This window comes from Ips typographus, linkage group LG13 (genome assembly GCF_016097725.1).
Source record: "Ips typographus isolate SLU linkage group LG13, UJ_Ityp_2.0, whole genome shotgun sequence".
NCBI classification, from domain to species: domain Eukaryota; kingdom Metazoa; phylum Arthropoda; class Insecta; order Coleoptera; family Curculionidae; genus Ips; species Ips typographus.
In genome coordinates, this window is record NC_138434.1 from 4,033,132 (window position 1) to 4,058,854 (window position 25,723).

At 34.2% G+C, this 25,723-nt stretch overlaps 1 protein-coding gene across 1 annotated transcript in view; it reads left to right on the plus strand.

Moving 5' to 3' along the window:
• The window catches only part of LOC145737195 (vasoactive intestinal polypeptide receptor 2-like), a 108,293-nt gene that overhangs the window by 7,681 nt on the left and 74,889 nt on the right, over nucleotides 1-25,723 (plus strand). The gene's annotated exons all lie outside the window — the stretch shown is intronic.

Here is a 25,723-nt window from a genome sequence, read left to right on the forward strand (position 1 = left end):
ATAAAACTTCCTACAAAATATTTTAAACAAGCGAGAAGATTGGTTTTGAATAAACGGTCAATTTTGACGTCCTCTAGCGGTCAAACGGTAAACTCGATCACCTGATTTAATGGTATTTTTGGAAACCTCGGATTGACCTCTACGATTTTGTTTCTAATTACTTTAATTGTCACGTGTCAATTAACCGAGTTATTGACGTTTAAACTGAGTGCTGCGCAGCTGATTGGTTTTGAATTAACGGTCAACTTTGACGTCCTCTAGCGGTCAAACGGTAAACTCGATCTCCTGATTTAATGGTATTTTTGGAAACCTCGGAATGTCCTCTACAATTTTATATCTAATTACTTTAATTGTCACGTGTCAAGTAACCGAGTTATTGACGTTTAAACTGAGTGCTGCGCAGCTGATTGGATTTGAATTAACGGTCAACTTTGACGCCCTCTAGCGACCAAACCGCACAACCAATCAATCATTGTTGTCATATCGTTTAAAAGCCCATTCAATTAGCTATCCATTGACATATAAAACTCCCTACAAAATATTTCAAATAAGCTTCTGATTTGAAGTTTCCCTCAAACTGACACAAACTCAATCAGTATGACAGTTTTTCAATCATCACGTCAAAACGGTGACAGTTACGTCAAAAGTCAATAGGGTACGAAAGTGTCGTTTTTCATCTTCAGTAAAAATTTCAAAACCTCTAACTGTTTCGGAGATATTTCAATAAGAATGTGTTGCACTGAAAATGCCACATTCAAACGTGTTTCACCCTGTATTTAACCGATTCACCCTGTAGCAAAAATTGTAATGTTGGTTTTTAATCTTACCAGGCACTGTACAGTCCACTCCTGTCCCAAGTGACGTCACAGCCAATTTAAGTGGATTTCAGTGTATGTTACAGGATGTCATAAAAACATTTTTTTTTTTAAACACTAAATTATTTTACAACTTCCGGTTTAACGAAAAAGCAACATTTTATGGCGTGGGTGGTGGTGACGTCACAGCCCTGACACTTGATTTCGACTGTGTATCACTTAAACGGCTGTAAAACTGTCAATTTGACAGCTAAAATTCTGAAAAAAGTTACACAAATAAGTTAGGAGGGGCTAATCAACTCACCCAAGTTTCAAGGTCATAACTTCAAAACTGTAATTTTGAGGTTAGCTCAAACTTTCTTTGTCTTGGTTTAGTGGTGGTTTCACTCAAACGGCTGTAAAACTGTCAATTTGACAAATACACTTTTGAAAAAATTTGTCAAAGATCCCAAAGGGGTGCTAGTCAACTGTGCCAAGTTTCAAGGTCATAACCTCAAAAACTAAAATTTTGAGGTTAGTTCAAACTTTCTATTGCAATGTTAAGTGTGGTTTTCGAGTAAAGTTCACTTAAAAAGCTGTAAAATTGTCAATTTGACTGGTAAAATTCTGAAAAAACGTATAAAAGGGTGCTAGTCAATTGCGACAAGTTTAAAGGTCATAACCTCAAAAGTCAAAACTCAAATTTTGAGGTAAAAAGGTCTTTGTTTTGGTTTAGTGGTCAAGATCACTGAAAAGGCTGTAAAACTGTCAATTTGACAGCTAAAATTCTTTAAAAAAAATTGTCAAAGACTTTGAAAGGGTGCTAGTCAACTGTGCCGAGTTTCAAGGTCATAACCTTAAAACTAAGATTTTGAGGTTAGTTCAAACTTTATTTTGCAGTGTTAAGTGTGGTTATTGAGTGAAGTTTACTTAAAAAGCTGTAAAACTGTCAATTTGACTGGTAAAATTCTGAAAAATGTTTTTCAAAAACCCTAAAAGGGTGCTAGTCAATTGTGCCAAGTTTCAAGGTCATAACCTCAAAACTAAAATTTTGAGGTTAGTTCAAACTTTCTTTGGTTGATTTGGTGGTGTTTTTTAAGTCAAGATCACTGAAAAGGCTGTGAAACTGTCAATTTGACAGCTAAAATTCTTGAAAAAAAAATTTTCAAAGACTTTGAAAGGGTGATAGTCAACTCAGCCAAGTTTCAAGGTCGTAACCTCAAAACTAAATTTTTGAGGTTAGTTCAAACTTTCTTTTGCAGTGTTAAGTGTGATTATCGAATAAAGTTCACTTAAAAAGCTGTAAAACTGTCAATTTGACTGGTAAAATTCTGAAAAATAAATTTTCAAAGACTTTGATAGGGTGATAGTCAACTAAGCCAAGTTTCAAGGTCATAACCTTAAAACTGAAATTTTGAGGTTAGTTCAAACTTTCTTTAGCAGTGTTAAGTTGGTTATCGAGTGAAGTTCACTTAAAAAGCTGTAAAACTGTCAATTTGACAGCTAATTCTGAAAAAATGTGAAAAAGGGTGCTAGTCAACTGTGACAAGTTTCAAGGGCATAACCTCAAAAGTCAAAACTCAAATTTTGAGGTAAAAAAGTCTTTGTCTTGGTTTAGTGGTGCTTTTAAGTCAAGATCACTGAAAAGGCTGTGAAACTGTCAATTTGACAGCTAAAATTCTTAAAAAAAATTGTCAAGGACTTTGAAAGGGTGATAGTCAACTCAGCCAAGTTTCAAAGTTGTAACTTTAAAACTGAAATTTTGAGGTTAGTTTAAACTTTCTTTTGCAGTGTTAATTAGGGTTTTCGAGTAAAGTTCACTTAAACAGCTGTAAAATTGTCAATTTGACAGCTAAAATTCTGAAAAATGTCTCAAAAACTCCAAAAGAAGGGTGCTAGTCAACTGTGCCAAGTTTCAAGGTCACAACCTCAAAACTAAAATTTTGAGGTTAGTTCAAACTTTCTTTTGCAATGTTAAGTGTGGTTTTAGAGTGAAGTTCACTTAAACAGCTGTAAAACTGTCAATTTGACATCTAAAATTCTGAAAAAAGATATTCAAAAGCTCCAAAAGGGTGCTAGTCAACTGTGCCAAGTTTCAAGGTCATAACCTCAAAAGTCAAAACTCAAATTTTGACGTAAAAATGTCTTTGTCTTGGTTTAGTTGTGCTTTTAAGTGAAAATTACAAAAAAGGCTGTAAAACAGTCAATTTGACAGCTAAAATTCTGAAAAAAAATTGTCAAAGACTTTGAAAAGGTCATAACTTCAAAACTGTAATTTTGAGGTTAGCTCAAACTTTCTTTGTCTTGGTTTAGTGGTGGTTTCACTCAAACGGCTGTAAAACTGTCAATTTGACAAAAACACTTTTGAAAAAAATTGTCAAAGACCCCAAAGGGGTGCTAGTCAACTGTGCCAAGTTTCAAGGTCATAACCTCAAAACTAAAATTTTGAGGTTAGTTCAAACTTTCTTTGGTTGATTTGGTGGTGTTTTTTAAGTCAAGATCACTGAAAAGGCTGTGAAACTGTCAATTTGACAGCTAAAATTCTTAAAAAAAAATTGTCAAAGACTTTGAAAGGGTGCTAGTCAACTGTGCCAAGTTTCAAGGTCATAACCTTAAAACTAAGATTTTGAGGTTAGTTCAAACTTTATTTTGCAGTGTTAAGTGTGGTTTTCGAGTAAAGTTCACTTAAAAAGCTGTAAAATTGTCAATTTGAGAGCTAAAATTCTAAAAAAATGTTTCAAAAACTGCAAAAGAAGGGTGCTAGTCAACTGTGCCAAGTTTCAAGGTCATATATATAACCTCAAAGCTAAAATTTTGAGGTTAGTTCCAATATTCTTTGTCTTGGTTTAATGGTGTTTTTAAGTCAAGGTCACTGAAAAGGCTGTGAAACTGTCAATTTGACAGCTAAAATTCTTAAAAAAAATTGTCAAAGACCTTGAAAGGGTGATAGTCAACTGTGCCAAGTTTCAAGGTCATAACCTTAAAACTAAGATTTTGAGGTTAGTTCAAACTTTATTTTGCAGTGTTAAGTGTGGTTATCGAGTGAAGTTCACTTAAAAAGCTGTAAAACTGTCAATTTGACAGGTCAAATTCTGAAAAAACGAGTAAAAGGGTGCTAGTCAACTGCGACAAGTTTAAAGGTCATAACCTCAAAAGTCAAAACTCAAATTTTGAGGTCAAAAAGTCTTTGTTTTGGTTTAGTGGTCAAGATCACTGAAAAGGCTGTAAAACTGTCAATTTGACAGCTAAAATTCTTAAAAAAAATTGTCAAAGACTTTGAAAGGGTGCTAGTCAACTGTGCCAAGTTTCAAGGTCAACCTTAAAACTAAGATTTTGAGGGTAGTTCAAACTTTCTTTGTCTTAGTATGTGGTGTTTTTAAGTCAAGATCACTGAAAAGGCTGTGAAACTGTCAATTTGACAGCTAAAATTTTTTAAAAAAAATTGTCAAGGACTTTGAAAGGGTGATAGTCAACTCAGCCAAGTTTCAAGGTCATAACCTTAAAGCTGAAACTTTGAGGTTAGTTTAAACTTTCTTTTGCAGTGTTAAATGTGGTTTTCGAGTAAAGTTCACTTAAAAAGCTGTAAAACTGTCAATTTGACTGGTAAAATTCTGAAAAAATCTTTTTCAAGAACTCTAAAAGGGTGCTAGTCAATTGTGCTAAGTTTCAAGGTCATAACCTCAAAACTGAAATTTTGAGGTTAGTTCAAACTTTCTTTTGCAATGTTAAGTGTGGTTTTAGAGTGAAGTTCACTTAAAAAGCTGTAAAACTGTCAATTTGACAGGTCAAATTCTGAATTTTTTTTTCAAAAACTCTAGAAGGGTGTTAGTCAACTGTGCCAAGTTTGGCCATAACCTCAAAACTCAAATTTTCAGGATAGTTCAAACTTTCTTTGTCTTAGTATGTGGTGTTTTTAAGTCAAGATCACTGAAAAGGCTGTAAAATTGTCAATTTGGCAGCTAAAATTCTGAAAAAAAAATTGTCAAAGACTTTGAAAGGGTGATAGTAAACTCAGCCAAGTTTCAAGGTCATAACCTCAAAACTAAAATTTTGATGTTAGTTCAAACTTTCCTTTGTCATGATTCAAGGGTGATTTCTGAACTGTAAACTGTAAAACTGTCAAGTTGACAGCTTCTCAAATTTTGATTTTTTTTTCAAAGACCTCAAAGTGTCAATCAACTCTGCCAAGTTTTCCCTTCCCCTTAACCTTCAAACTCAAATTTTGAGGTTAGTTCAAACTAACTTTATCTGAGTTTAGTAGAGTGATCAGTTCAAAGGACTCTAACTCGGTCAATTTACTACATAAAATTCTGAAAATTTGAGGTTATGACCCCAAATAAGTGCTACTCAATTGACCCAAGTGTCACTGCTCTAACCTTTAAACTGTAATTTTGGCAGCATTTTGAACAAAGGCTATTTGGATACAGTTGTAAACCTACTAATGGGAAATTTTATCAAGTGATTGAAATTTTCTAGTTTTAATTTCCCCCGTGACCGTTTCACTTTCTTTATTTTTTCCAACATCAATTAAAACGTATGAAAACCTACTTTCGATAATATTTGCGTCGATCCGTTTTCCTCTATTAGTCTGGATGGTGTTTGTCTTCATTACTCGATTTGGATAGGATTTTACTGTTTACAGTCTCATCCATTTTCCTTTCCCTCCCCCCCTGAAAACCGTAAACAGACATGAAAATTGAAATTACATCAGCGTTTCTCTATTATCTATGCACGTTACAGTTTAATATTATGATTGAACAAAGATTGAACAATTTCACTATCCTGTATGGTCCTTCCCAGGGTCGTTGTAATTTTGGGCTCAATCCTTTCTTTCTTCTGGGTTGATACAACTATACAGCATCCCCTTCCTTATAATTGCCAACAGCTGGTCTGTGGTCCAGTCTCATCTTCATACGGTCGCTGATCAGTTTTAACTTATTTCTGACAAGTTCATGAACGATTTGGAACTTTTCCTCTAGGTTGGCCACATAGTCAGGAAGATGAACCGTTGGCTGATCTGGATCATCTTCTGGTTTGCCAAACATGAGATCTATGGTGTATAGCCTGTAGACTCATGCTGTGAACTCCGATAAGCCAAGAGGAAGAGCGGTATCAGCTTGTCCCAATTTCGTTGATTATCGCTCACAAACATGGAAAGGTTGCAGTGGTGTCGTTCAAGTTTTTCTTATTCCCAGAACAGTCATTACTTCCAAATATCTGATTCAAAGTTCCTGCCTTGGTCCGTGTGAATCTCCAAAGGTTTGCAATTACGTTGGTTATCAAGGCTTTCGCTACGGTGACTGCTTCCTGATTTGGCAAAGACACCACTTCTGGCCATTTTGTTCAATTTGCAGTTATAAGTTGTAAAGTCAATTTCCATGATTATGATGTTAATAATTGGAAGTTTTCAAGCTAATTATCCAGTCTCACACACCAAAATAAGTTTGATTAGTAAAATTTCAATATTTGACGTTAATTTGCAGTTGCCAAGTCAATTTTCGTGATTTTGATATCAACTTTCAGTTTCAAATCAATTATTAAGTTTCAAACACTAAAATTAGTTTGAGGAAGTTTGAAAATTCACTTGACTGGTAAAACTGCAATGTTTAAGCTAGTTTTCATGAATTTGACGTTAATTTGCTGTTTTTAAGTCAATTATCAATTTCTAAGACATGTGTTCAGATTTTTATGTCAGTTTTCACATTTTAAAGTCAATTATCAAGTGTTTAGGTCAATTTCTATGTTTTCAAGTCAATTTTTAGGTTTCCTAGACAATTTTCTTAGTAAAAATATAAGAATTATCATCAGAAATTTTAAATTTATTTTTTTAAATCAATTCTCAGTTTCTAAGCTGTGTTTTCAAATTTTTAAGTCAATTTTCAAGTTTTCTAGTTAATCTCCCTATTAAAAACCTAAAATACAGAGTAAAAAAAAATGAAAATTGACTTTTAAGTTAATTCTCAGTTTCTAAGACGTGTTTTCAAATTTGTAGGTCAATTTTTAAGTTTTCTAGTTAATCTCCCTATTAAAAACCTAAAATACAGAGTAAAAAAAATGAAAATTGACTTTTAAGTTAATTCTCAGTTTCTAAGAAGTGTTTTCAAATTTTTAGGTCAATTTTCAAGTTTTCTAGTTAATCTCCCTATTAAAAACCTAAAATACAGAGTAAAAAATTTGAAAATTGACTTTTAAGTTAATTCTCAGTTTCTAAGACGTATTTTCAAATTTTTAGGTCATTTTTCACATTTTAAAGTCAATTTTTAAGTGTTTAGGTCAATTTCCATGTTTTCAAGTCAATTTTTAAGTTTCGTAGACAATTTTCTTAGTAAAAATCTAAGAATTAGCGTCAGAAATTTGAAATTAAAAACTTTTTAAGTCAATTCTCAGTTTCTAAGACGTGTTTTCAAATTTTTAGGTCATTTTTCACATTTTAAAGTAAATTTCCAAGTGTTTTGGTAAATTTTCATGTTTTTAATTCAATTTTCAATTTTTCTAGACAATTTTTTTAGTAAATATTATAACATTGACTTTTTAAGTCAATTCTCAATTTCTAAGATGTATTTTCAAATTTTTAGGTCATTTTTCACATTTTAAAGTAAATTTCCAAGTGTTTTGGTAATATTTCATGTTTTCAAGTCAATTTTTAGGTTTCCTAGACAATTTTCTTAGTAAAAATATAAGAATTATCGTCAGATATTTGAAATTTATTTTTTTAAGTCAATTCTCAGTTTCAAAGACGTGTTTTCAAATTTTTAGGTCATTTTTCACATTTTAAAGTCAATTATCAAGTGTTTAGGTCAATTTTCAGGTTTTCAAGTCAATTTTCAAGTTTCCTAGACAATTTTCTTAGTAAAAATATAAGAATTATCGTCAGAAATTTGAAATTATTTTTTTTAAGTCAATTCTCAGTTTCTAAGAAGTGTTTTCAAATTTTTAGGTCAATTTTCAAGTTTTCTAGTTAATCTCCCTATTAAAAACTTAAAATACAGAGTAAACAATTTGAAAATTGACTTTTAAGTTAATTCTGAGTTTCTAAGACGTGTTTCCAAATTTTTAGGTCAATTTTCACATTTTAAAGTCAATTTTTAAGTGTTTAGGTCAATTTTCAGGTTTTCAAGTAAAGTTTCAAGCTTCCTAGACACTTTTCTTAGTAAAAATCTAAGAATTAGCGTCAGAAATTTGAAATTAAAAACTTTTTAAGTCAATTCTCGGTTTGTTACCCCTGTTTTAAAATTTTTAGGTCAATTTTCAAGTTTTCTAGTTAATCTCCCTATTAAAAACCTAAAATACAGAGTAAAAAATTTTAAAATTGACTTTTAAGTTAATTCTCAGTTTCTAAGACGTGTTTTCAAATTTTTAGGTCATTTTTCACATTTTAAAGTAAATTTCCAAGTGTTTTGGTAATATTTCATGTTTTCAAGTCAATTTTTAAGTTTCCTAGACAATTTTCTTAGTAAAAATATAAGAATTATCGTCAGAAATTTGAAATTAATTTTTTTAAGTCAATTCTCAGTTTCTAAGAAGTGTTTTCAAATTTTTAGGTCAATTTTCAAGTTTTCTAGTTAATCTCCCTATTAAAAACCTAAAATACAGAGTAAAAAATTTGAAAATTTACTTTTAAGTTAATTATCAGTTTCTAAGACATGTTTTCGAATTTTTAAGTCAGTTTTTACATTTTAAAGTCAATTTTCAAGTGTTTACGTCAATCTCCCTATTAAAAACCTAAAAATCAGAGTCAGAAATTTGTAAATTGACTTTTAAGTTAATTCTCAGCCTCTAAGGCATGTTTTAAAATTTTTAGGTCAGTTTTCAAGTAATTAGGTCAATTTTCATGTTTTCAAGTCAATTTTCAAGTATCCTAGAAATTTTTTTAGTAAAAATCTAAGAATGAGCGTCAGAAATTTTAAATTGAAAACTTTTTAAGTCAATTGTCAATTTCTAAGACGTGTTTTCAAATTTTCACATTTTATAATCAATTTTCAAGTTGTCTAGTCAATCTCCCTATTAAAAACCTAAAAAACAGTGTCAGAAATTTGAAAATTAACTTCTCGTTATTTCTCAGTTTCCAAGACGTGTTTTCAAATTTTTAGGTCAATTTTCACATTTTAAAGTCAAGTAATAATAATAATAATAATGATTTATTTAGCATAATGCTATATACAAAAACAATTACATAAGGGTATAAAAAATAAATTTAAAAATACATAGGCATCACAATATAAAATGTTAAAAACTACAAAAAGTGTTCTCTAATTAATTTTTTAAAATTCACGAGGTTGCTACAATCTTTAATATGATTCGGCAACATATTAAATTCCTGCAGTCCTTTATATAACATGGAATTATACAATTGACCAGTTTTACACGAATCAGACAATATAAAATCCGCAGAACCTCTAGTATCATACCGGTGAACATCTTTAAAAAACTTAAATCTTTCACAAATATACATCTTATAACATCTTATTTTTAATTTTAAACATAAAAACATGCACATCATATAAAATTTTTTGTCTCACCGGTAAGATATTCAAAACGCCGAGCATCGTCGAAATGGGTGTATATCTGTTGCACTTTAATATTGTCCTCATTGCACGATTTTGAACAATCTGGATCGCACTAATCTTAAAAGCAGGTAAACCATACAACAGGGTCGAACAAAACTGTAGGTGTGGTGCCGCCAGGCTATTATACAAAAGAAGCTTAGTTTCGAGTGAGAACTGTCTGCCCATCCTTGAAATAAAACCAACTTTTCTTGAAAATTTTCGCGTTATGTAATCTGCATGGTGGTGAAATTTCTCGTCTCGTGAAAAGTCTCACGTGTTTAGGTCAATTTTCAATTTTTCTAGTCAACTTCCTTAGAGAAATTCCAAATTGACGTTTTTAGGTACATTTTCAAACTTGTAGGTCAGCCTTTACGTTTTTAAGTATATTTTCAAATTTCCTAGTCAATTTTATTAGTGAAAACCTAAAAACAAGCGCCGGAAATTTAAAAATTGACTTATCAAGTCAATTCTTAGTTGCTACGGCATTTTCTCATTACAAAATCAGACAAAGTCAAAGAGAAAAGTAGTGTCAAAGTTTGATCTGCCAGAAACACAGTTTGAAAGGACAGTCGGGGACAAAATCTATGTCCACTGCTACTCTTTCCCAGGGACTGCCGGAGATATACTGCATCATTGCTCCTTTCGATCGTGTTCTTGGATCTTTCTTTGATGAACACAGGTCATTTACCACCATTTCTCCGTCCTTTCTACAGTTGATCCAGTAAAAGCGCTCTCTCACTCTGGCTAAAGTCCGGTTCACTCCAAAGTGTCCTCCTCCGCGACTGTCATGTAGTTCTTGCAACACACTCTCCTTGCAGGAATTGGGCACTATGGTTTGATAAACAAGGGATTTCCCATCTGGACTTTCCCATTTGCGAGTAATTAAGTCATCTCGCTCTGCTCTTCACTCTTTTTGTAGCCTCTTTGTCCGTCACCTTCGCAATTTGTCCAATCCTCCAACCACCATGGAATGTGTCCTTTCCTGGGCCTTAAGTCACTATCAAAAGCTTGACGATCCTCTACATATCGTGATAATTGTCCTTCCGGGTTCTTCATTTCCTGCTCCTGGTTACGCCAGACTGCTGTCTGCAATTCTAGCGGCAATGTCCTTTACATCCACAATGATAACAGGTAATGTTTCTTTTAGCAGAGGAGTAACGGTGATTTGTTCTGATGTTCTGGTTAAGACGATGAGAAAGTTCATCTAACTTCTTTCCAATTAACTCCATAACAGCTACATCCCCCGTCTGGTACTGATCTTCCGGTAATTTGGCATCTTGCACACTATCTGCGCCTCTGACACCATTAATGAAGGTTTGCACAGCAATCTGATTCAGACACTCTTCAGGTGCTTGTGGATATGCCAGTAGAGTTAAGCTCGGTTCTCATGTATCCGGAATTATAACGGAGCGCGGGATGCGGAACGTGCGGAATGAATGCTTTTTACGCACGGAAAACTCCTTGTCGTTCACATATGACGAATGACACAGCTGCGGAATGGTTGACGGAATAGTGTTAATACAAGTGGGTTTTACAGGCGATTTTGTCCTTGACTGTCCTTTCAAACTGTGTTTCTAGCAGTTCAAATTTTGACACTGTTTTTCTAACTGACTATACTCGATTTTTTAGTGTTTTTTTAGACTATTGGATAGGAAATTTAATGAGGATTCCAAAAATGTGCTTAAAACTGTCATTTTCACACTACAAGTGGGTTTTACAGCCGATTTTGTCCTTGACTGTCCTTTCAAACTATGTTTCTGTTAGTTCAAACTTTGACTCTGTTTTTCTCTCCGACTGTACTCAATTTGGTAGTGTTTTTTTAGGTTAGTAGATAGGAAATTTAATGAGGATTCCAAAAATGTGCTTAAAACTGTCATTTTCTCACTCCAAGTGAGTTTAACAGACAATTTTGACGCTGACTGTGTTTTCAAATTTTGGCAGCACTTTTCTCCCTGACTGTACCGAATTTAGTGATATTTTTTTAGGCTATTGGATAGGCAATTTAATAAGGATTCCAAAAATGTGCTTAAAACTGTCATTTTCACACTACAATTGGTTTTTACAGGCGATTTTGTCCTTGACTGTCCTTTCAAACTGTGTTTCTAGCAGTTCAAATTTTGACACTGTTTTTCTAACTGACTATACTCGATTTTTTAGTGTTTTTTTAGACTATTGGATAGGAAATTTAATGAGGATTCCAAAAATGTGCTTAAAACTGTCATTTTCACACTACAAGTGGGTTTTACAGCCGATTTTGTCCTTGACTGTCCTTTCAAACTATGTTTCTGTTAGTTCAAACTTTGACTCTGTTTTTCTCTCCGACTGTACTCAATTTGGTAGTGTTTTTTTAGGTTAGTAGATAGGAAATTTAATGAGGATTCCAAAAATGTGCTTAAAACTGTCATTTTCTCACTCCAAGTGAGTTTAACAGACAATTTTGACGCTGACTGTGTTTTCAAATTTTGGCAGCACTTTTCTCCCTGACTGTACCGAATTTAGTGATATTTTTTTAGGCTATTGGATAGGCAATTTAATAAGGATTCCAAAAATGTGCTTAAAACTGTCATTTTCACACTACAATTGGTTTTTACAGGCGATTTTGTCCTTGACTGTCCTTTCAAACTGTGTTTCTAGCAGTTCAAATTTTGACACTGTTTTTCTAACTGACTATACTCGATTTTTTAGTGTTTTTTTAGACTATTGGATAGGAAATTTAATGAGGATTCCAAAAATGTGCTTAAAACTGTCATTTTCACACTACAAGTGGGTTTTACAGCCGATTTTGTCCTTGACTGTCCTTTCAAACTATGTTTCTGTTAGTTCAAACTTTGACTCTGTTTTTCTCTCTGACTGTACTCAATTTGGTAGTGTTTTTTTAGGTTAGTAGATAGGAAATTTAATGAGGATTCCAAAAATGTGCTTAAAACTGTCATTTTCTCACTCCAAGTGAGTTTAACAGACAATTTTGACGCTGACTGTGTTTTCAAATTTTGGCAGCACTTTTCTCCCTGACTGTACCGAATTTAGTGATATTTTTTTAGGCTATTGGATAGGCAATTTAATGAGGATTCCAAAAATGTGCTTAAAACTGTCATTTTCACACCACAAATGGGTTTTACAGGCGATTTTGTCCTTGACTGTCCTTTCAAATTGTATTTCTGTTAGTTCAAACTTTGACACTGTTTTTCTCTCTGACTGTACTCAATTTGGTAGTATTTTTTTAGAGCAGTAGATAGGAAATTTAATGAGGATTCCAAAAATGTGCTTAAAACTGTCATTTTCACACCACAAATGGGTTTTACAGGCGGTTTTGTCCTTGACTATCCTTTCAAATTGTATTTCTGTTAGTTCAAACTTTGACACTGTTTTTCTCTCTGACTGAACACAATTTGGTAGTGTTTTTTTAGAGTAGTAGATAGGAAATTTAATGAGGATTCCAAAAATGTGCTTAAAACTGTCATTTTCACACCACAAATGGGTTTTACAGGCGATTTTGTCCTTGACTGTCCTTTCAAACTGTGTTTCTGTTAGTTCAAACTTTGACACTGTTTTTCTCTCTGACTGTACACAATTTGGTAGTGTTTTTTTAGAGTAGTAGATAGGAAATTTAATGAGGATTCCAAAAATGTGCTTAAAACTGTCATTTTCACACCACAAATTGGTTTTACAGGCGATTTTGTCCTTGACTGTCCTTTCAAACTGTGTTTCTATCAATTCAAATTTTGACACTGTTTTTCTAACTGACTATACTCGATTTTTTAGTGTTTTTTTAGACTATTGGATAGGAAATTTAATGAGGATTCCAAAAATGTGCTTAAAACTGTCATTTTCACACTACAAGTGGGTTTTACAGCCGATTTTGTCCTTGACTGTCCTTTCAAACTATGTTTCTGTTAGTTCAAACTTTGACTCTGTTTTTCTCTCTGACTGTACTCAATTTGGTAGTGTTTTTTTAGGTTAGTAGATAGGAAATTTAATGAGGATTCCAAAAATTTGCTTAAAACTGTCATTTTCTCACTCCAAGTGAGTTTAACAGACAATTTTGTCGCTGACTGTGTTTTCAAATTTTGGCAGCACTTTTCTCCCTGACTGTACCGAATTTAGTGATATTTTTTTAGGCTATTGGATAGGCAATTTAATAAGGATTCCAAAAATGTGCTTAAAACTGTCATTTTCACACTACAATTGGTTTTTACAGGCGATTTTGTCCTTGACTGTCCTTTCAAACTGTGTTTCTAGCAGTTCAAATTTTGACACTGTTTTTCTAACTGACTATACTCGATTTTTTAGTGTTTTTTTAGACTATTGGATAGGAAATTTAATGAGGATTCCAAAAATGTGCTTAAAACTGTCATTTTCACACCACAAATGGGTTTTACAGGCGATTTTGTCCTTGACTGTCCTTTCAAATTGTATTTCTGTTAGTTCAAACTTTGACACTGTTTTTCTCTCTGACTGTACTCAATTTGGTAGTATTTTTTTAGAGCAGTAGATAGGAAATTTAATGAGGATTCCAAAAATGTGCTTAAAACTGTCATTTTCACACCACAAATGGGTTTTACAGGCGGTTTTGTCCTTGACTATCCTTTCAAATTGTATTTCTGTTAGTTCAAACTTTGACACTGTTTTTCTCTCTGACTGTACACAATTTGGTAGTGTTTTTTTAGAGTAGTAGATAGGAAATTTAATGAGGATTCCAAAAATGTGCTTAAAACTGTCATTTTCACACCACAAATTGGTTTTACAGGCGATTTTGTCCTTGACTGTCCTTTCAAACTGTGTTTCTAGCAGTTCAAATTTTGACACTGTTTTTCTAACTGACTATACTCGATTTTTTAGTGTTTTTCTTAGACTATGTGATAGGAAATTTAATGAGGATTCCAAAAATGTGCTTAAAACTGTCATTTTCACACCACAAATGGGTTTTACAGGCGATTTTGTGCTTGACTGTCTTTTCAAACTGTGTTTCTGTTAGTTCAAATTTTGACACTTTTTTTTCTCTCTGACTGTACTCAATTTGGTAGTGTTTTTTAGGTTAGTGGATAGGAAATTTAATGAGGATTCCAAAAATGTGCTTAAAACTGTCATTTTCACACCACAAATGGGTTTTACAGGCGATTTTGTCCTTGACTGTCCTTTCAAACTGTGTTTCTGTTAGTTCAAACTTTGACACTGTTTTTCTCTCTGACTGTACTCAATTTGGTAGTGTTTTTTTAGGTTAGTGGATAGGAAATTTAATGAGGATTCCAAAAATGTGCTTAAAACTGTCATTTTCTCATTCCAAGTGGGTTTTACAGGCGATTTTGTCCTTGACTGTCCTTTCAAACTGTGTTTCTAACAATTCAAACTTTGACACCATTTTTCACCATGACTGTACCGATATGTTTTTTGTTTTTTTTGGCTATTGAATAGGAAATTTAATGAGGATTCCAAAAATGTACTTAAATCAAACATTTTCTTTCTAGAAGTGGGTTTCACCAGCGATTTTGTCCCTGACTGTCCTTCCAAACTGAGGTTTCTTTTAGTTCAAAATTTGACACTGCTTTTCTCCCAGACTGTACCACATTTTATATGGTTTTTCCAAGTACCTGAATAGGAAATTTAACGAGGATTCCAAAAATGTGCTTAAAACTGTCATTTTCTCATTCCAAGTGGGTTTTACAGGCGATTTTGTCCTTGACTGTCCTTTCAAACTGTGTTTCTAACAATTCAAACTTTGACACCATTTTTCACCATGACTGTACCGATATGTTTTTTGTTTTTTTTGGCTATTGAATAGGAAATTTAATGAGGATTCCAAAAATGTGCTTAAAACTGTCATTTTCTCATTCCAAGTGGGTTTTACAGGCGATTTTGTCCTTGACTGTCCTTTCAAACTGTGTTTCTAACGATTCAAACTTTGACACCATTTTTCACCATGACTGTACCGATATGTTTTTTGTTTTTTTTGGCTATTGAATAGGAAATTTAATGAGGATTCCAAAAATGTACTTAAATCAAACATTTTCTTTCTAGAAGTGGGTTTCACCAGCGATTTTGTCCCTGACTGTCCTTCCAAACTGAGGTTTCTTTTAGTTCAAAATTTGACACTGCTTTTCTCCCAGACTGTACCACATTTTATATGGTTTTTCCAAGTACCTGAATAGGAAATTTAACGAGGATTCCAAAAATGTGCTTAAAACTGTCATTTTCTCATTCCAAGTGGGTTTTACAGGCGATTTTGTCTCTGACTGTCCTTTCAAACTGTGTTTCTAGCAGTTCAAACTTTGCTACTGTTTTTCTAACTGACTATACTCGATTCTTTAGTGTTTTTTTTAGGTTAGTAGATAGGAAACTTAATAAGGATTCCAAAAATGTGGATAAAACTGTCATTTTCTCACTCCAAGTGAGTTTAACAGACGATTTTGTCGCTGACTGTCTTTTCAAACTGTGTTTCTGGCAGTTCAAACTTTGACAGCGCTTTTCTCTCTGACTGTACCGAATACCTATTGTTTTCATTCGATTGGCAATCTGAAGCCAAGCCTTCTTCAAGGCATTATTATCCTTGTGCTGAGGGTGCTTAGAATCCCACAAAATGGGGTAACTTTGGACAAAATCAATTAGCGTAGTGTTAAAATCGTTTTCGTTCATCTCCACGGACATATTTGCTTTGCTGTTTCTGTTTTGTTTTCTGTCCCTGTCATGATTACGACGTTTACGCGCGGAAAATATCAAAATATGCAATCCGGTCCGGATAGACGGACAGAACGCTTACGGAAGAACGCTCATTGGTTGAACGATTTTCCGCTGTCCGCATTCCGCGAATGTTCCGGATTCATGTGAACCAAGCTTTAGCCGTCCAACTTGAGTCCCAAGTTCTTGTAGGGTCTCTGATGGTTCTTGCAATCTACTTTTCAGTTGGCTTTGGTACACCGGCGTCAAGTGTTTGGTCCCATAACTTAGCTCCAGCGCATTTGTAAGGGAGTATTGGTCTCCTTGTTTACTCTCCGGGATGTTCTGAAGTATTTCGAGAGCTTTACCTTGCAGCGCCAGTACCAACTCGGTGGCTTTTTGATGTTCAGTCAAACTGTCTTTCTCTTTCAGTATCGCATTCGGTTGAACTTTCAAGCAGTTTCCTATCGGAGATAACTTCCTCGATTCCTCGCGAATACTCATGATTTCCTTCCGTAAAGTTGCAAGCTCTTGTCCAAATTGAGTCTCCACTCGTCCAAATTTGTTACCAAACTCAGTTTGAACCTCGTCGACTTTATGGTCTACCTTTTCTAGTTGGTGGTTGATATAGGCTGGCAACTTTGCTCGGTTATTATCCATAGCTTGTTCTATCCAGATAAATCTGGCTATGAGGCCTTTGTAACACTTGTGTACAGAACAATCCAGTTTTGACAGATGACACTACCACCTTGATAGTGGACAAACTAGGAATGGGAGAATAAAGCACAAATTTAGTTTTAGGATACAGAAATTTAATTAAAATGTGTGTCATACCTTAACAAGTTGTGACAGACGTATATTCGGAATATAAAGAGTTTCCAATTAGCGCTGCCACAATAATAATCACTAAACTAACTTAAAATGGGGTTTTATACAACATTTTTAAGTTTTGCAAACTGGGACAAGTCACCACTCAACTTTCCTAGTTAAAACAACAAGCTGTGGCAATTTCCCCAACTTAAGCAACAATTAACAAGACAAACTGGACCAAGAGGGGTTATTATACTTCCTAATCTCGGTCTAGTTTGACGTCAAGGGTTGTTAGGGAAACTTGCTAGTTGTTCAACTAAATTCTGGCTTAAAATGGAGATTTTTTGTTGTTTGGGCGTCCCAAAAACACGTCAATTACTATCAATATCGTCCAATTAGGTGTTGAGGAAGAGGGTAATTAAGAGTCGATTTCTGTTCGCCCTACAAGTGTAAATTAACGAGTTTATATTTAGACTAAAGTGGAATTATGATTCTTCAAGAATACACGAACTACTAAGGAAATTTTCTTCTCGTCTGTTCACTTAACTGGTTATTTTTAAGGTTATTAGGTTGGCAGCCTGCACCCGATTTAGTTACCATATCACGCAGTGTTGTCATATCTTTAGAAAGCCCAGTTCATTAGCTATTCACTGATGTACAAATTTATATATCGGGTGTCCCAAATAAGTGAGTTATTTAAGGTTAAACGAACTTGTGCATTGATATTTTGTAGAAAAAAATTGGTCAACTTTGACGCTCTCCAGCGGCCAAAGTTGACAACATATCACGCAGTGTTGTCATATCTTTAGAAAACCCATTTCATTAGCTATGGATTGACGTATAAATTTATATACTGGGTGTCCCAAATAAGCGAGTTAGTTCAGAAATAATGAACTAGTGCATGGAAATTTTGAACGAACAAATTGGTTAATTTTGACGCTCTCTAGCGGCCAAACTTGACAACATATCACGCAGTGTTGTCATATATATAGAAAGCTCATTTCATTAGCTATCCACTGATGTCTAAATTTATGTACAGGGTGTCCCAAATAAGCCAGTTATTTCAGGTTAAGCGAACTAGTGGATAGAAATTTTGAACGAAAAAATTGGTTAATTTTGACGCTCTCTAGCGGCTAAAGTTGACAACATATCACCTAGTTATACCATATCTTTAGAAAGCCCATTTCATCAGCTATCCACTGACGTATAAATTTATATAACGGGTGTCCCAAATAAGTGAGTTATTTAAGGAACTAGTGCATTGATATTTTGAACACAAATATTGGTCAACTTTGAGGCTCTCTAGCGGCCAAAGTTGACAACATATCACGCAGTGTTGTCATATCTTTGGCAAACAGATTTTATTAGCTATCCACTGATGAATACATTTATATAACGGGTGTCCCAAATAAGCGAGTTACTTCAGGAAAAATTAACTAGTGCATTGAAATTTTGAACAAAAAAATTGGTCAACTTTAACGCTCTCTAGCGGCCAAAATTGACAACATATCAAGCAGTGTTGTTATATTTTTAGAAAGCCCATTTCATTAGCTACCCACTGATGTGTAAATTTATATACCGGGTGTCCCAAATAAGCAAGTTATTTCAGGTTAAAGGAACTAGTGCATGGAAATTTTGAAAAAAAAAATTGGTCAAATTCGACGCTCTCTAGCGGCCAAAGTTGAAATTTTTGTGCACTTTTTCCAAAAATGCTTCATAACTTGCTTATTTGACAGTTGACGAACAAAAGTGATTGAAGTGAAAAGATAGCTCAGGTCGTAAGCTTTCCAAAAATGTGCTCGTTTAAGTTAATCGGTTGCACCGTTTGGCCGCTAGAGGGCGTCAAAGTCAAGGTTCACAAACCTTCAAAGTGATTAATTTAACCTAAAATAATTCAGTTATTTGAACAGTTACGACAAAAGGTCGCTGAAGGTAAAATATAGTCCAGACCAAAGGCTTTACAAGGGTGTATTCAAAAAAGGTCAGTGGCGTGATAGTTTGACCGATAGAGGGCGTCAAAGTCAAGCTTTTTGATCATTTTTGCTTTTTACACAGTTTTTGAGATATTTCCCCCCCCAACTTTAATGCTCATAGTTGACAAAATATCACCCAGTGTTGTCACATATTTAGAAATCCCATTTTGGTCTAAATTTATATACCGTGTGTCCCAAATAAGTGAGTTATTTCAGGATAAATGAACTAGTGTATGGAAATTCTGAACAAAAAAAAATTGGTTAAATTTAACGCTCTCTAGCGACCAAAGTTGACAATATATCACACAGTTTTGTCATATATTTAGAAAGTCCATTTCATTAGCTATCCACTGATGTGTAAATTTATATACCGGGTGTCCCAAATAAGCGAGTTATTTCAGGATAAATGAACTAGTGTATGGAAATTCTGAACAAAAAAAATTGGTTAAATTTAACGCTCTCTAGCGGCCAAAGTTGACAATATATCACACAGTTTTGTCATATATTTAGAAAGTCCATTTCATTAGCTATCCACTGATGTGTAAATTTATATACCGGGTGTCCCAAATAAGTGAGTTATTTCAGGATAAATGAACTAGTGTATGGAAATTTTGAAAAAAAAATTGGTCAAATTTGACGCTCTCTAGCGGCCAAAGTTAACAACATATCATGCAGTGTTGTCATATCCTCGGAAGGCCCATTTCATTAGCTATTCATTGATGTATAAATGTATATACCGCGTGTCCCAAATAAGTGAGTTATTTCAAGTTAAAGGAACTAGTGCATAGAAATTTTGAACAAGAAATTGGTGAAATTTGACGCTCTCTAGCGATCAAATTTGACAACATATCGCCCAGTGTGGTGACATATTTAGAAATCCCATTTTATTAGCTATCCACTGATGTGTAAATTTATATATAATGTGTCCCAAATAAGCGAGTTATTTCAGGTTAAAAAAACTAGTGCATGGAAATTTTGAACAAATAAATTGGTTAATTTTGACTCCCTCTAGCGGCCACAGTTGACAATATATCCCGCAGTATTGTCATATCTTTAGAAAGCCCTATTCATTAGCTATCCACTGATGTATAAATTTATATACCGGGTGTCCCAAATAAGCGAGTTATTTTAGGTTAAAGAAACTAGTTCATGGAAATTTTGAACGAAAAAATTACACTCTCTAACGGCCAAAGTTGACAACATATCACGCAGTGTTGTCATATCTTTAGAAAGCCCACTTCATTAGCTATCCGCTCATGTAGAAATGTACGTACCGGGTGTCCCAAATAAGCGATTTATTTCAGATTAAATGGAACAACAAAAAAATGAAAAAAATAGCTGAAATTGTAAGATTACGTCACGTGATCGTGACAATTTAAATTTACAGCTGGCAGCACTGTATGGTTAAATTGACAACTGTCAAAAACAGTCACGTGCCCCGGAAAAGGTCATTTTTTAACATTGAAAAGTCTGTAGTTAGAACAGTACACAAAGCTTAAATGATGTGGCAAATCGATTCCAGAGAGAGTTTTTACGTAAAATATCATTTTATTCGGATGAACTGGGATCGAAACAGGCAAATCTAATAAAATATAAATCATTCACCCCAGGGCATTCCTCACCGGTCTATATTCCAAACACAAAATTGGCATTGAGGGGAAAGTCTAAAAATATCAAAACCAATTTTCAGAGAACAGTACAATTTGAATTTTTAGTTTGAAACATTTATTGCCTAATGTATCCATATATGGGCCCATTCCTAGTTTAAGTGACACCTGTCACTTATTGAACATGGCCGATCCAAGTTTAATATGTCAATGGTAATGGACAGGTAACGCAACTTTGCTCTTTGATTGGTCAAATTTATCAACCTCAATTTATCATCAGCCTATTCGGCGCTGTGTCGGTTTCGATGTTGCCAAATGATCTACATAATACCTATATGCCAATATTTGTTTATTGCAAATTTAGGAAAAAAATATGCATTAATAACTGACCTAGACTAACCAAGTGCGAAAGTGATTCAATTCTTGTAAACACTGGAAAAAGGCGGCAACTATGCTTTAACCTCATAATTGAAGGAACATTGAATGACATGTGAAGTTGACGTACATACTGTCAAGTGTCAGTTATCCTCTGTGAATTATGCGACGTTGCCAGATGATGGTTTTTCCTTATTAATATTTAATACTTCAACTGATTTTTATTGTTTTTATTCATAAAAATATGTTTAGTGGCCTAAATATCCGATTAGTATAGGTGGCAAAGCTTGTTTTGTACAACTTTTTGTGTAACAGTGACATAACATTTATATACCGGTTGTCCCAAATAAGCGAGTTACTTTAGGTTAAAGAAAATAGTGCATGGAATTGTTGAACAAAAAAAATTGTCAAGTTGGACGCTCTCTAGCGGCCAAATTTGACAACATATCAAGCAGTGTTGTCATATCTTTAGAAAGCGCATTTCATCAGCTATCCACTGACGTATAAATTTATATAACGGGTGTCCCAAATAAGCGAGTTATTTTAGGTTAAAGGTACTAGTGCATGGAAATTTTGAACAAAAAAATTGGTGAACTTTGATACTCCCTAGCGGCCAAAGTTGACAATATATCACGCCGAGTTGTCATATCTTTAAAAAGCCCATTTCATTAGCTATCCACTCATGTGTAAATGTACCTACCGGGTGTCCCAAATAAGTGAGTTATTTTAGGTTAATTAAACTAGTGCATGGAAATTTTGAACAAAAAAATTGGTCAACTTTGACGCTCTCTGGCGGCCAAACTTGACAACATATCACTCAGTGTTGTCATATCTTTAGAAAGCCCATTTCATTAGCTATCCACTGACGTATAAATTTATATACCGAGTGTCCCCAATAAGCGAGTTATTTTAGGTTAAAGAAACTAGTGCATGGAAATTTTGAACGAAAAATTGATCAAATTTGACGCTCTCTAGCGGCCAAAGTTGGCAACATATTCTAAAGGTTTTGCAATATCTTTGGAAAGCCCATTTCATTAGCTTTCCACTGGGGTATAAATTTATATACCAGGTGTCCCAAATAAGCGAGTTATTTTAGGTTAAAGAAACTAGTGCATGGAAATTTTGAACGAAAAATTGATCAAATTTGACGCTCTCTAGCGGCCAAAGTTGGCAACATATTCTAAACGTTTTGCAATATCTTTGGAAAGCCCATTTCATTAGCTATCCACTGACGTCTAAATTTATATACCTTGTGTCCCAAATAAGCGAGTTATTTTAGGTTAAATAAACTAGTGCATGGAAATTTTGAACGAAAAATTGGTCAAATTTGACGCTCTCTAGCGGCCAAAGTTGGCAACATATTCTAAAGGTTTTGCAATATCTTTGGAAAGCCCATTTCCTTAGCTATCCATTGATGTATAAATTTCCTACCGGATGTCCCAAATAAGTGAGTTATTTCAGGTTAAAGGAACTAGGGCATGGAAATTTTTAACAAAAAAATTGGTCAAATTTGACGCTCTCTAGCGGCGAAAGTTGACAACATATTACGCAGAGTTGTCATATCTTTATAAATCCCATTTCATTAGCTATACACTGATGTGTAAATTTACATAACGGGTGTCCCAAATAAGCGATTTATTTTAGGTTAAAGGAACTAGGGCATGGAAATTTTGAACGAAAAAATTGGTCAATTTTGACGCTCTCTAGCGGCCAAAATTGACAACATATTACGCAGTGTTGTCATATATTTAGAAAGCCCATTTCATTAGCTATGCGCTGACGTATAAATTTATATACCGGGTGACCCAAATAAGCGAGTTATTTCAGAAATAATTAACTAGTGCATGGAAATTTTGAACCAACAAATTGGTTTATTTTGACGCTCTCTAGCGGCCAAAGTTGACAACATATCACGCAGTGTTGTAATATCTTTAGAAAGCCCATTTCATTAGCTATCCATTCATGTGTAAATGTATCTATCAGGTGTCCCAAATAAGTGAGTTATTTTAGGTTAAAGAAACTAGTGCATGGAAATTTTGAACGAAAAAATTGGTTAATTTTGACGCTCTCTAGCGGCTAAAGTTGACAACATATCACGCAATGTTGTCGTATCTTTATAATTCCTATTTCATTAGCTATGCACTGATGTGTAAATGTATCTATCGGGTGTCTCAAATAAGTGAGTTATTTTAGGTTAAAGAAACTAGTGCATGGAAATTTTTAACGAAAAAATTGGTTAATTTTGACGCTCTCTAGCGGCCAAAGTTGACAACATATCACGCAGTGTTGTCATATCTTTAGAAAGCAGATTTCATTAGCTATCTACTCATGTATAAATTTGTATACCGGGTGTCCCAAATAAGCGAGTTACTTCAGGAAAAATTAACTAGTGCATTGAAATTTTGAACAAAAAAATTGGTCAACTTTAACGCTCTCTAGCGGCCAAAGTGGCAACATATCAAGCAGTGTTGTTATATTTTTAGAAAGCCCATTTTATTAGCAATCCAGTGACGTATAAATTTATATACCGGGTGTCCCAAATAAGCGATTTATTTAAGGTTAAAGGAACTAGTGCATGGAAATTTTGAACGAACAAATTGGTCAAATTTGACATTCTCTAGCGGCCAAAATTGACAACATATCACGCAGTGTTGTCATATCTTTAGAAAGCCCATTTCATTAGCTATCCACTGACGTATAAATTTATATACCGGGTGACCCAAATAAGCGAGTTATTTCAGAAATAATTAACTAGTGCACGGAAATTTTGAACCAACAAATTGGTTTATTTTGACGCTCTCTAGCGGCCAAAGTTGACAACATATCACGCAGTGTTGTAATATCTTTAGAAAGCCCATTTCATTAACTATCCATTCATGTGTAAATGTATCTATCGGGTGTCCCAAATAAGTGAGTTATTTTAGGTTAAAGAAACTAGTGCATGGAAATTTTGAACGAAAAAATTGGTTAATTTTGACGCTCTCTAGCGGCTAAAGTTGACAACATATCACGCAATGTTGTCGTATCTTTATAACTCCTATTTCATTAGCTATGCACTGATGTGTAAATTTATATACCGGGTGTCTCAAATAAGTGAGTTATTTTAGGTTAAAGAAACTAGTGCATGGAAATTTTGAACGAAAAAATTGGTTAATTTTGACGCTCTCTAGCGGCTAAAGTTGACAACATATCACGCAATGTTGTCATATCTTTAGAAAGCCCATTTCATTAGCTATCCGCTGACGTATAAATTTATATACCGGGTGACCCAAATAAGCGAGTTATTTCAGAAATAATTAACTAGTGCATGGAAATTTTGAACCAACAAATTGGTTTATTTTGACGCTCTCTAGCGGCCAAAGTTGACAACATATCACGCAGTGTTGTAATATCTTTAGAAAGCCCATTTCATTAACTATCCATTCATGTGTAAATGTATCTATCGGGTGTCCCAAATAAGCGATTTATTTTAGGTTAAAGGAACTAGGGCATGGAAATTTTGAACGAAAAAATTGGTCAATTTTGACGCTCTCTAGCGGCCAAAATTGACAACATATTACGCAGTGTTGTCATATATTTAGAAAGCCCATTTCATTAGCTATACACTGATGTGTAAATTTATATGCCGGGTGTCTCAAATAAGCAAGTTATTTCAGATTAAAGGAAATAGTGCATAGAAATTTTGAAAAAAAAAATTGGTCAACTTTGACGCTCTCTAGCGGCCAAAGTTTACACCATATCACGCAGAGTTGTCATATCCTTAGAAAGCCCATTTCATTAGCTATCCATTCATATGTAAATGTACCTATCGGGTGTCCCAAATAAGTGAGTTATTTTAGGTTAAAGAAACTAGTGCATGGAAATTTTGAAAAAAAAAATTGGTCAAATTCGACGCTCTCTAGCGGCCAAAGTTGAAATTTTTGTGCACTTTTTCCAAAAATGCTTCATAACTTGCGTATTTGACAGTTGACGAACAAAAGTGATTGAAGCGAAAAGATAGCTCAGGTCGTAAGCTTTCCAAAAATGTGCTCGTTTAAGTTAATCGGTTGCACCGTTTGGCCGCTAGAGGGCGTCAAAGTCAAGGTTCACAAACCTTCAAAGTGATTAATTTAACCTAAAATAATTCAGTTATTTGAACAGTTACGACAAAAGGTCGCTGAAGGTAAAATATAGTCCAGACCAAAGGCTTTACAAGGGTGTATTCAAAAAAGGTCAGTGGCGTGATAGTTTGACCGCTAGAGGGCGTCAAAGTCAAGCTTTTTGATCATTTTTGCTTTTTACACAGTTTTTGAGATATTTCCCGGGAACTAAAAATTGTTTTTAATTTTTTTGGGAAATCCTGTACTCAGCCGCTAATTTGAGACACCCTGTATCACTCTGACATCCATTTTGCCCCAACTGTCACGGTTTTGGGGATGACCTGGAAATTATGTCAATTTAGACGGTTTTCAGTGCGTGGCACCCTTAAAAAATTATATTTTCACCAATTACACTTTACGTCATTTTTGTATCATTAACCTGAAGAAATGGAGGCAGTGAAACTTTATTTTAAAAATTCAAACTTTTCTTCTAAGTAAATTCACCACCCTATACATTTTTTCACAATTTTGGTTTTTAATTTTTGAAGGACAAACGGTACCTGATACCCAAAAAGAGCACTGAAGGTAAAGGTTGCACTCTCTAGGTACGTTTGTGGTAAAAATTTCACACCTGTAACTTGAAGCGTTCCTGAGATATTTAGCAAAAACTACAAAAAAGCAAGGTTAATTTTGACGCCCTCTAGCGGCCGAACCGGGAAACTTAGCCGTGTTTGCTCAACGTCACGTGAGAGCACCGTTCATTAGCTTTCTTTTGTTATACGGCTCGTATATACAGTATGGTTCAAATAAGCGAGTTATTCACGATTTTCTGGATAAGTGCATTAAAAATTCATTACGTAACGGAAAACTATGCGTAATTAGCTATTT